Source organism: Nerophis ophidion, linkage group LG06 (genome assembly GCF_033978795.1).
Source record: "Nerophis ophidion isolate RoL-2023_Sa linkage group LG06, RoL_Noph_v1.0, whole genome shotgun sequence".
NCBI lineage: Eukaryota > Metazoa > Chordata > Actinopteri > Syngnathiformes > Syngnathidae > Nerophis > Nerophis ophidion.
Window position 1 is genome coordinate 47,817,856 of NC_084616.1, and position 12,576 is coordinate 47,830,431.

General features: G+C 37.6%; 1 protein-coding gene across 6 annotated transcripts in view; it reads right to left on the minus strand.

Annotated features, from left to right (window-relative positions):
• rerea (arginine-glutamic acid dipeptide (RE) repeats a) overlaps window positions 1-7,142 on the minus strand; it is a 346,862-nt gene extending 339,720 nt beyond the window's left edge. For 2 of the 6 annotated variants that reach the window (XM_061903966.1, XM_061903961.1), the window contains exon 1: window positions 6,823-7,141. The gene's annotated coding sequence lies outside the window, so the exon portion shown is untranslated. Of the gene's footprint in view, window positions 1-6,822 lie in introns of all 6 variants that reach the window. The other 4 variants (XM_061903967.1, XM_061903963.1, XM_061903965.1 and 1 more) reach the window with 3 other exon arrangements.
• Window positions 7,143-12,576: the final 5,434 nt, after the last annotated feature.

A 12,576-nucleotide genomic window follows, 5' to 3' on the forward strand; every position in this document is an offset into this window, starting at 1 on the left:
CTTCTTATTTTCTTTTGCCTGTCTTCATTTAGAAGAAAAACAATTAGATGTTTTTTTGCGAAATGTACAAGAAAATGTGTAAAATGTAGAGATGTCCGATGATATCGGACTGCCGATACTATCGGTCGATAAATGCTTTAAAATGTAATATCGGAAATTATCAGCATCGGTTTCAAAAAGTCAAATTTATGACTTTTTAAAACTCCACTGTGTACACGGACATATGGAGGAGTATAGAGCGCCAATAAACCTTTAAGGCACTGAGTTTGCGTGCCGGCCCAGTCACATAACATCTACGGCTTTTCAAACGAGTGAATGCAACGCATACTTGGTTAACAGCCATACAGGTCACACTGAGGGTGGCCGTGTAAACAAAATTAACACTGTTACAAATATGCGCCACACTGTGAACCCACAACAAACATGAATGACAAACACATTTCGGGAAAACATCCCAACGTAACACAACATAAACACAACAGAACAAATACACAGAACCCCTTGCAGCATTAACTCTTCCGGGACACTAAAATATACACCCCACGCAATTTCTACCCCACCTCAACCCCGCCCCCCTCAACCATCTCATGCTCTCTCAGGGAGAGCATGTCCCAAATTCCAAGCTGCCTTTTTGAGGCATGTTAAAAAAATAATGCACTTTGTGACTTCAATAATAAAAATGGCAGTGCCATGTTGGCATTTTTTTCCATAACTTGAGTTGATTTACCAGAATTTTGGAAAACCCCGTTACATTGTTTAATGCATCCAGCGGGGCATCACCACAACATTAGGCATAATAATGTGTTAATTCCACGACTGTAAATATCGGTATCGGTAATTAAGAGTTGGACAATATTGGAATATCGGATATCGGCAAAAAAGCCATTATCTCTAGTAAAATGTTTTTAATTGTGTATTTGTGTTTGAAGCCAATAGTTACGTGAAGTGGCAGAGGTTGTGAAGTCTGACTAAAGCCACAAGTGTCATAATTATGAAATCCATTTATTACGCATATTAGTTACATTTGTACGCTTCGTTGTTTTTTTTGGTCTGCCATCTTTCTCCTCCAACTATATAGTGTAGTGGGCGAAACCAAGGGCAGAGGAGGGGTATTCAAATTGAGCCTTTATTTGTCACCATGGTGGCGAGGATTAGTGACTTGAATTGTGTCAAGATTTTAAGAAGAATGCTACAGTGTGTTGAGGAGGCGGTCATTGGCTTGTCACAGAGAGAATGTGTCATCAACATGCTCTATCTAGATATCAACCTTTATCGTCAGCCAAATTTCTATCGTTTATCTCGTATATCGTGTAACCCCTAGTTCATAAGAAGTCTAAATATCTTCCTATTCCTCGTCTAGCCACAAGGGGTGATGGTGCTGGCAGCATGGCACAAATTGCTAGTCTTTTTAGCTAATAGGAAATCTGATTCTGTCTAATACCGAGATATGTTTATATATAAAATAATTTAGCCTTTTTTGCAAATGTCTGAATTGAAATACTACAAATGACATTGAAAATATATATAAGTGCAATAATATTATTTTAACATTTAAAATGTTTGTTTACATCAGTAAGCGTCTAATATAAGTAAGTAACTTAATGAGGATTGCATTGGCAATGATCCATACATTTGGGGCTGGAATGCAGTAAGTGTGTGTGCATGTGCGTGTGTGTGTGTGTGTGTTGCGTTGACATTCAACTATCTTTCTTGAACGAGACTGACCTTATATTTAATGGCACTGCTTTAAAAAGGAATGATTTGGCATGAAAACCATACAGCAGGGCTACTCCACTGACAGCTCTGGAGTTCAGTTCAGTTCAAAACTTGGGAGAGACTAACATTTTCATTGAGGACGTTCCGATCAGTTTTATGATGCCGATTCCGATTCCAATCATCCATGAGAGAAATTGGCGGATACCGATCACATTGTTCAATAGGTTTATGTTCAGTGCTATTGACAGTTTAACAATATTTAAACCAGTTCCTTATTCCATTGTATTATATAAAAAAAAAATAGTTTGAGCAAAAAAAAAAATGTTCCCAAAAACTGAACAAAAGTAACAACTGCTATCTACTGCTTATTTAAATCATTTGGTTTTGGGCCTAAAAGTCCTCCCATGTCCAGAGAACTATTCACTGAGTTTGTAAACATTAACAAAAACTACAAAAAGTGATTTTGACAAAATAAAAATATCCATCTAATCACTCTAGTATTGATCACATACTGATACTACCCTTGGTATAAACACATACTAAACAAAAGGTGAGTGCCCCTAAGAAAAGGCATAAAAGCTTATGGATGGCTATGCAGGAACAAAACTAAAACTGAACTGGCTACAAAGCAAACAAAAACAGAATGCTGGACGACAGCAAAGACTTAGTGTGTGGAGCAGAGACGCCGTCCACAAAGTACATCCATACATGACATGACAATCAACAATCTCCACACAAAAAAAGACAGCAACATTTTAAATATTCTTGATTGGTAAAACAAAGCAGGTGCGGGGAATAGCGCCCAAAGTAAGACATGAAACTGTAATAGGAAAATACCGACAAAACAGGAAAAGCCACCAAAATACGGCCACAAGACAAGAACTAAAACACTATGCACAGGAAAACACCAAAAACTCAAACTAAGTTATGGCGTAATGTGACAGATCATGACAGTACACCTACTTTGAGCGAAGAGATATAGTTATGCATAGTGGGTTGTGGTTTAAATTTATATACAATTTAATTGCGACGACAACTTTTTATTGTCTACTGAGTTTCATTTTTTAATGATTTCTGCTGGTGGTGTGCCTCCGGATTTTTTCAATGAAAAAAATGTGCCTTGGCTCGAAAAAGGTTGAAAAACACTGCATTGGGGCAAAGGGTAAGCTGGAGCCAATCCCAGCTGACTTGCGGCCAGAAGAGGGGAACACCCTGGACTGGTTGCCAATACGTTTTCATAACATGGTCACTACTGCCTACTTTGTCTTGTTATATTCTTATTTTACTGTTATATTTTTATTCCCATTGTTGCTTTTTATTTTTTTATTCTTATCGTAATAATTCTCTACTTTTTTTCCATTTAAACCCCCTTTATTTACTTTTTAATTTTATTTAAATTGATCTCAACTCTGTACACTGCTGCTGGAATTTTAATTTTCCTGAAGGAACTCTCCTGAAGGAATCAATAAAGTACTATCTATCTATCTAATTTAGCAAAACTGTATTTATTAAATTTATTAGCAGGTGACTTTTCAAATGATGCTACATATTAGCAGTAATGCTACTTTTGGTAGCAACGCTTGTGCCCCACATATGACAAATTAAAGTTGTCTATTCGACATATTCCCGCTTGAAGCCGAACCACCGCCAGACGATGGACCCCTTGCTGTTTTTCTTGTGAATTAATTCTTCATTTGTTACGAGATTCGCACTTTCTTTCTCTCGCAACCACCCCCTAGCATCACAGCTAACGTTAGCCACGTCACTACCTCTCTGCTGGGCGAGGACGTGTACGTATGTGACGTATGACGTGACAGTATGTGACGTATGTAAGAATGTGCGCCTGCTTGTCTGTGAGAAGGAGACACAGGAAAGAGCGAGGAGAGCCTGTAGTGTAAAGCCCGAAGCTAATAACAACTGCGTGAGAACGTCTACTCGATTATTACGATATAGTCATTTTCTATATCGCACAGAGACAAACCTGCGATTCATATCGTATATCGATATATTGCCCAGCCCTACCTTGAAGGTAGAAAAGTGCTATACAAGCACAACTATGGAACTCTCTACCTGACACATTCAAAAAACAAACAAAATTGTGGCTAGTGGAGCAACAATCGTGTTGCCATGTTTAGTGTTTACTAATTTATACTGATTGGTTCTTATCTGGTTTGCACTTTGTCTGTGTTATTATTATTGGCTTTTATCTAGTTTGCACTTTAGAATAGAATAGAATAGAAAGTACTTTATTGGGGGGTGTATATTGTAGCGTCCCGGAAAAGTTAGCGCTGCAAGAAGTTCTGGGTATTTGTTCTGTTGTGTTTGTGTTGTGTTGCGGTGCGGATGTTCTCCCGAAATGTGTTATTCATTCTTGTTTGGTGTGTGTTTACAGTGTGGGGCATATTTGTAACAGTGTTAAAGTTGTTTATACGGCCAACCTCAGTGTGACCTGTATGGCTGTTGATCAAGTATGCTTTGCGTTCACTTGTGCGTGTGTTAAAGCCGCATATATCGTGTGACTGGGCCGGCACGCTGCTTGTATTGAGGAAAAGCGGACGTGACGACAGGTTGTAGAGGACGCTACAGGCAGTGCCTTTAAGGCACGCCCCCAATTATGTTGTCCGGGTGGAAATCGGGTGAAATTCGGGAGAATGGTTGACCCCGGGAGATTTTCGGGAGGGGCACTGAAATTCGGGAGTCTCCTGGGAAAATCGGGAGGGTTGGCAAGTATGAAATACAGTCTATGATACATACTAGTACAGTCAAAAAGGAACATATGCATTATACAGCCTGATGGCTGTCGGTATGAAAGACTTTATCTCTGTTATTATTTTTATTGACTTTTCTCTGGTTTTCACTTTGTCTGTATTATTACTATCATCATTATTATTGACTCCTCTTTGCCTCAATCTTTTTTATTTTCCTATTTTAATCATGTTAGATCTGTGTTGTTGTTGTTGGGGACAAAAGTGTTGTAAATTAGCTTTGGCTACAAACACTATGATGCATGCATTGGATGACTGTTTCAGATATCTATGTTTCTGTATCTTTCCCTATCTCATCCATCCATCCATTTTCTACCGCTTGTCCCTTTGGGCTGGAGCCTATCTCAGCTGCATTCGGGCGGAAGGCGGAGTACACCCTGGACAAGTCGCCACCTCATCGCAGGGCCAACACGGATAGACAGACAACATTCACACTCACATTCATACACTGGGGCCAATTTAGTGTTGCCAAGCAACCTATCCCCAGGTCCATGTCTTTGGAAGTGGGAGGAAGCCGGAGTACCCAGAGGGAACCCACGCAGTCACGGGAAGGACATGCAAACTCAACAAAAAAAGATCTCAAGCCCGGGAATTGAACCCAGGACTACTCAGGAGAACCTTCGTATTGTGAGGAAGATGCACTAACCCCTTTTCCACTGTGCTGCCCAGTGTTGTTGTTGTTGTTGTTGTTATTATTATTATTATTATTACTACTGGCTTTTATCTTGTTTGGATTTGTTATTATCATTATTATTGACTTATTGACTCCTCTTTGCCTCATTCTTTTTATGTTCCTATTTTAATGATGTTAGATCTGTGTTGTTGTTGGGGAAAAAAGTGTTGTAATTTAGCTTTGGCTACAAACACTACGATGCATGCATTGGATGACGGTTTCAGATATCTATGTTTCTGTATCTTTCCCTATTTCATCCATCCATCCATCCATTTTTTACCGCTTGTCCCTTTGGGGGTCCCTGGAGCCTATCTAAGCTGCATTTGGGCGGAAGGCGGTGTACACCCTGGACAAGTCGCCCACACAGATAGACAGACAACATCCACTCTCATTCAGACATTAAGGCCAATTTAGTGTTGCCAATCAACCTATCCCCAGGTGCATGTCTTTGGAGGTGGGAGGAAGCCGGAGTACCCGGAGGGAACCCACGCAGTCATGGGGAGAACATGCAAACTCCACACAGAAAGATCCTACGCCCGGGATTGAACCAAGGATTACTCAGAACCTTTGTATTGTGAGGCAGCTGCACGAACCCCTGGTCCACCTCCAGGAATTTTAAACAAGGAATCACCGTGTGTTTGTGTGGCTAAAGGCTAAAGCTTCCCAACTCCATCTTTCTACAGTGACTTCTCCAATAGTAGTTGAACAAATTGCAAAAGATTCAGCAACACAGATCTCCAAAATACTGTGTAATTATACTGTGTAATTATGCCGTTAAAGCAGACGACTTTTAGCTGTGTGTGTGTGCAGCGCTCATATTTCCTTAAAACCTGTGACGTCTTGCGTACACGTCAACATTACACAACGTTTTCAAGACGGAGCTCCCGGGAAATTTAAAATTGTGATTTAGTAAACTAAAAGGGTGTGTTGCAATGTTAATATTTCATCATTGATATATAAACTATTAAACTGCGTGGTGGGTAGTAGTGGGTTTCAGTAGGCCTTTAAGAACCACTGGAATAGCATCATCTTAACTCACATCAGTGATGACAACTTATTGACCAGTGCTTGTTTTGAACTTCACAGCCTTCAAAAGCTTGACAAAGTCTACAATTGTCCTCATTGTGGACCACTTATCCAGCAACATTACAAGCTCAAGCCTTCATGAAGTACAATATTATCCAAGCAGCTACACGGGATGAGCCCTCCAGTAGTTGAAAGGCAACATATTGGCACACAAAAGGCAGCATGATGATGATAGCAGTGGGGCTAATAATCACAATGGCTCCAAGGGCTCCGACTACTACCTGGAACACACACATACATACTCTGGATGCCATTTCGAAATGGGGGACAAGCTCGCTCTGCTGGGTTATATCGGCGTTGTATACACGTTGAAAACACACATGCTGTTCCCGAAACACACGCCGGAACGACTGCGCTGCATGTGCTTGACGCCAACCGCTTGGAAGGATCAGTTGGCAGCCAGACAATACACCGCTCCCTCAATCAGTGCTAGCAGTTAGCCGGCTAGCCGTGATTGCTAACCCGCTCCAGAGCGCAGGACAGCCGGGTCTCACAGGCTAACTCGGCGCTAACAGACGAGTTAGCCCCGGTGGCTACCAACCGCAGTTATAGGTTTTTGGTTAAAGGAGACATGACACTTACCTTCGGGAGCTTGATCTACAACATCTGTGATGTGTTTGGCGTAGTGGCTGCAACAACAAACAATAGCAGCGAGGAGCAATTAGCCAACGTTAGTTAGCCACTACAGCCGCAGCGTGCCTTTGGTCGCGTCTGGCCGTGAACGCAGCACCTTTGAGACGACGCTGTCATAAATGATGGGAGTTTGGAATTTAAAAAAAAGAGGGAGTAATGTAATGGTAGCCGGGGATGCTGGGACTAGTGTGTGTGAGAGGCACTCAGCAGCATGACAGCATCTTTCTTCATGTCGGGGTGAGAGAACACTTGAAGGGGCTCACCAAAAGTTCTGCCGGTAAAATATCGTCACCCACTGGCCAGAAGTGAGAATACCACAACATTGTGGGAAACACACCGCTTGTCTTCGTGGTGCCTTCACTTGCATGCACTTTGTTAAGTTAAAGTACCAATGATTGTCACACACATACTAGATGTGGCGAAATGATTATCTGCATTCGACCCATCACCCCCTCGGAGGTGAGGGGAGCAGTGGGCAGCAGTGGTGGCCACGCCCGGGAATCATTTTTGGTGATTTAACCCCCAGTTCCAACCCTTAATGCTGAGTGCCAAGCATGGAGGTAATGGGTTAGGGAGGTAGAATTGTATACGTTTTATTTATCTCAAAAATATATTTACAAATATGCGTTTATTTGTACAAATTATTTATTTGTATATAAATATATATATTTTACCATGAATTGATTAACCCGGACTTAAACAAGTTGATGAAACTTATTCGGGTGTAACCATTTAATGGTCAATTGTACGGAATATGTACTGTACTGTGCAATCTGCTACAAACCCCGTTTCCATATGAGTTGGGAAATTGTGTTAGATGTAAATATAAACAGAATACAATGATTTGGAAATCCTTTTCAACCCATATTCAATTGAATGCACTACAAATACAATATATTTGATGTTCAAACTCATAAACTTTTTCTTTTTTTTGCAAATAATTATTAAGTTAGAATTTCATGGCTGCAACACATGTCAAAGTAGTTGGGAAAGGGCATGTTCACCACTGTGTTACATCACCTTTTCTTTTAACAACACTCAATAAACCTTTTGCAACTAAGGGGACACATTTTTGAAGCTTTTCAGATGGAATTCTTTCCTATTCTTGTTTTATGTAAAGCTTAAGTTGTTCAACAGTCCGGGATCTCCGTTGTGGTATTTTAGGCTCCATAATGCGCCACACATGTTCAATGTTCAACCCGCACTCTTTTACTATGAAGCCACGCTGTTGTAACAAGTGACTTGGCATTGTCTTGCTGAAATAAGCAAAGGCGTCCATGATAACATTGCTTGGATGACAACATATGTAACTCCAAAACCTGTATGTACCTTTTAGCAATAATGGTGCCTTCACAGATGTGTAAGTTAACCATGCCTTCGGAACTAATACAACACCATACCATCACAGATGCTGGCTTCTGAACATTACGCCTAGAACAATCCGGATGTTTTTTTCCCTCTTTTTTTCCGTAAGACACAATGTCCATAGTTTCCAAAAACAATTTGAAATGTGGACTCGTCAGACCACAGAACACTTTTCCACTTTGCATCAGTCCATCTTAGCTGAGCTCGGGCCCAGCGAAGCCGGCGGCGTTTCTGGGTGTCTTTGATAAATGGCTTTGGCTTTGCATAGTAGTTTTAACTTGCACTTACAGATGTATTGACAAACTGTAGTTACTGACAGTGGTTTTCTGAAGTGTTCCTGAGCACATGTGGTGATATCCTTTACACACTGATGTCGCTTTTTGATGCAGTACCACCTGAGGGAGCGGAGGTCCGTTATATCATCGCTTACGTGCAGTGATTTCACCAGATTCTCTGAACCTTTTGATGGTATTACGGACCGTAGATGGTGGAATTCCTAAATTTCTAGCAATAGCCCGTTGAGAAATGTTGTTTTTAAACAGTTTGACAATTTGCTCACGCATTTGTTCACAAAGTGGTGGACGTTTCCCAATCCTTGTTTGTGAATGACTGAGCATTTCACGGAAGCTGTTTTTATACCCAATCATGGCACCCACCGTTCCCAATTAGCCTGCACACCTGTGGGATGTTACAAATAAGTGTTTGATGAGAATTCCTCAAATTTATCAGTATTTATTGTCACCATTCCCAACTTCTTTGTCACATGTTGCTGGCATAAAATTCTAAAGTTAATGATTATTTGAAAAAAAAAAAGTTTATCAGTTTTAACATCAAATATGTTGTCTTTGTAGCATATTCAACTGAATATGGGTTGAAAATGATTTGCAAATCATTGTATTCCGTTTATATTTACATCTAACACAATTTCCCAACTCATATGGAAACGGGGTTGGTAATAAAAGTTTAAATCAATCAATATTTATTAATATATGCATATGTATTAATATTATATTGATATATATAAGATTGATGTGAGACAATTGTACTTCCATAGAGCAGTGGTTCTCAACCTTTTTTCAGTGATGTACCCCCTGTGAACATTTTTTTAATTCAAGTACCCTCTAATCAGAGCAAAGCATTTTTGTTTGAAAAAAACCGATAAAGAAGTAAAATACAGCCCTATGCCATCAGTTTCTGATTGATTAAATTGTTTATTAAAGTATAACTCATTTGTAATGGTCTTTCTTGAACTATTTGGGGAAAAAAAGATAGACAAATAACTAAAAACGTGTTGAAAAATAAACAAGTGATTCAATTATAAATAAAGATTTCAACACATGGAAGTAATCATCAACTTAAAGTGCCCTCTTTGGGGATTGTAATAGAGATCCATCTGGATTCATCAACTTAATTCTAAACATTTCTTCACAAAAAAAGAAATCTTTAACATCAATATTTATGGAACATGTCCACAAAAAATCATGCTGTCAACACTGAATGTTGCATTGTTGCATTTCTTTTTACAGTTTATGAACTTACATTCATATTTTGTTGAAGTATTATTCAATAAATGTATTCATAAAGGATTTTTAAATTGTTGCTATTTTTGGAATATTTTTAAAAAGTCTCACGTACCCCTTGGCATACCTCCAAGTACCCCCAGGGGTATGCGTACCCCCATTTGAGAACCACTGCCATAGAGGAATGTCTCATCAGCAAAAAAGTAATCTACATATGCAAATTCAATACAAATACAAAATTTAAGCAAATTTATGTTCATCCATCCACCCATCCATTTTCTACCGCTTGTCCCTTTTGGGGTCGTAAACTTAAAAAATATATTAAATGCACGTTTATTTATACAAATTATTAATTTATTTGTATTTCACATTTTTATATTCATACATTTTATTTGTATATACTTTCAAATCTCAAAAATATATTTACAAATACACGTTTATTTATTCAAATTCTTGATTTATTTGTACGTCACAATTTTATATCTATAAATTTTATTTGTATGTATTTTGAAATCTCAAAAATAGATTTACAAATACGTGTTTATTTATACAAATAATTTATTTATTTGTATACAAATAACTTATTTATTTGTATGTCACATTTCTATTTGTATATTTATTAATATATGCATATGCATTAATATCATATTGATGTATATAAGTTGATGTGAGACAATTCTCCTTCCATAGAGGAATGTCTCATTGTTAAAAAAGCGATCCACATATGCAAATTCAATACAAATACAAAATCAAGCACATTTATATTCAAACTTCAAAAATATATTTAAAAATACACGTTTATTTATACCAATTCTTGATTTATTTGTACGTCACATTTTTATTTTAATACATTTTCAAATCTCAAAAATAGATTTACATACGCGTTTATTTATAAATATACAAATACATTTGTATTTGTATATTTATTAATGTCTGCATAAGTATTTATATCATATTGACATATATATGTAAGTTGAAGTATGAGACAATTCTACTTCCATATTTGATCAACTGTCTGTAGCTTTGTACTGTACTGTATAGTGAGCTGATACCCATCCATCCATTATCTACCGCTTATTCCGTTTTGGGGTCGCGGGGGCTGCTGGCGCCTATCTCAGCTACAATCGGGCGGAAGGCGGTGTACACCCTGGACAAGTCGCCAACTCATCGCAGGGCCAACACAGATAGACAGAGAACATTCACACTCACATTGATACCAACATTTTAAATCTCTGGTCCTGCACTGGCATAAGCCGAACTGTACATAAATGCTTAATTTGAAAATGTAATTCTGTTTATAGATTAAAAGCGATCTGTTGTTGTGTTCCCTAATTTGAGTGTACATAAAGGAAGGTGTGTGTTGCTGAGCCCGACCTGGACAGGATCTACACTGGACCTGGTTTTAAGAACCCTTTAAACAATCTAATTTAATTGACAATCTGGTCCGGTGAAGATAATGTCCTTTATTTAAAAAAACAAATAAAATGAAATAGAAACAGTTTCATACAAATGTGCAATTAAGGAAAATGAGTAAAAATTAATGTTAAAGGTTAGTACTATTAGTGGAAAAGCAGCGCACACAATCCTGTGTGCTTCACGGACTGTATCCCTTCCAGACTGCATTGATATATATTGTAGGAACCAGGATATTAATAACAGAAGGAAACAACCATTTTGTGTGAATGAGTGAGAATGACTGTAAATGGGGGAGGGAGAGTTCTTGGGTTGGTGCACTAACTGTAAGTGTATCTTGTGTTTTTTATGTTGATTTAATAATAATAAAAAAAAATCCACTGTCCTTTTGTCCTGAAATAATTTCAAATACATTTGATTGATAATACAAAATGTACATATGTAGGACCAAATGCAACAACATTTAATGAATACATTCATATTTAAATAATGACTTTTGTCATTAATTGTAGTTATTAAATGTTTCATTAATGTATTTATTTATATAATTACTATTGACCTTTTTTAAATTAATTAATGACACATTTAAGTAATTATTTAAAGGTGTGTGTATTTAATGTTGTCCAATTTGGCCCTCTGTACATAAGACGTTATTCACTTTTTAATCAAATCAGAATCAGAATAGTTTTATTGCCATTGTTTGAGAATGGGTTCACAAACTAGGAATGTTTCTTGGTACAATCGTGCAACATAAAAACACATGACACAGAATAGGTAATAAAAAATGAGCTATAAAAACTTTAAAGACTGTAAGGCTATATTAAGGGCATGCATTTAAAAAAATAAAATAAATAAAAATAGTAATTCATTTAATTTTTGTATTCATTATATGTATACTGTGGCTGCTGTAGCAAAGTAATTTCCTGCAAAGGCCCAAAAGCTGGTCAATGGGATGTATTGTGGTAATTTGTTCACTAGATGGCGCAAGTCTCAACTGCTGCATTAACTCCAATTCACTCAATGTAAAGGATTTTCATCCAAAAAATAAACGTTCACGGTTACATCAATTGGGATGTAAACACGTCTGTTTATTTCAACTTGTGAATTTTTAAAAAGTTCACATTCTGTATCATAGAGAATGATTATCTTTTATCATTGATTGCTTAATGTATTTTTTAAACTACATTTGTCAGTTTCCTGTTCTTTAGTTTTTTACCCTGGAAAATAATCTTATGAGTTTCTGAAAAGCGCTCTATAAATAACTTGTTTCATTGCTATAAGAAGTGAGGCAATCTGCATAAAAAGGATGTAATCCCTAAATGGTAAATGAACACAATGTTCTTAGAATAAATATTTGTGAATAATTCCATTTGTTTACATTTTATTTTAAACCCATTCTGTGTAC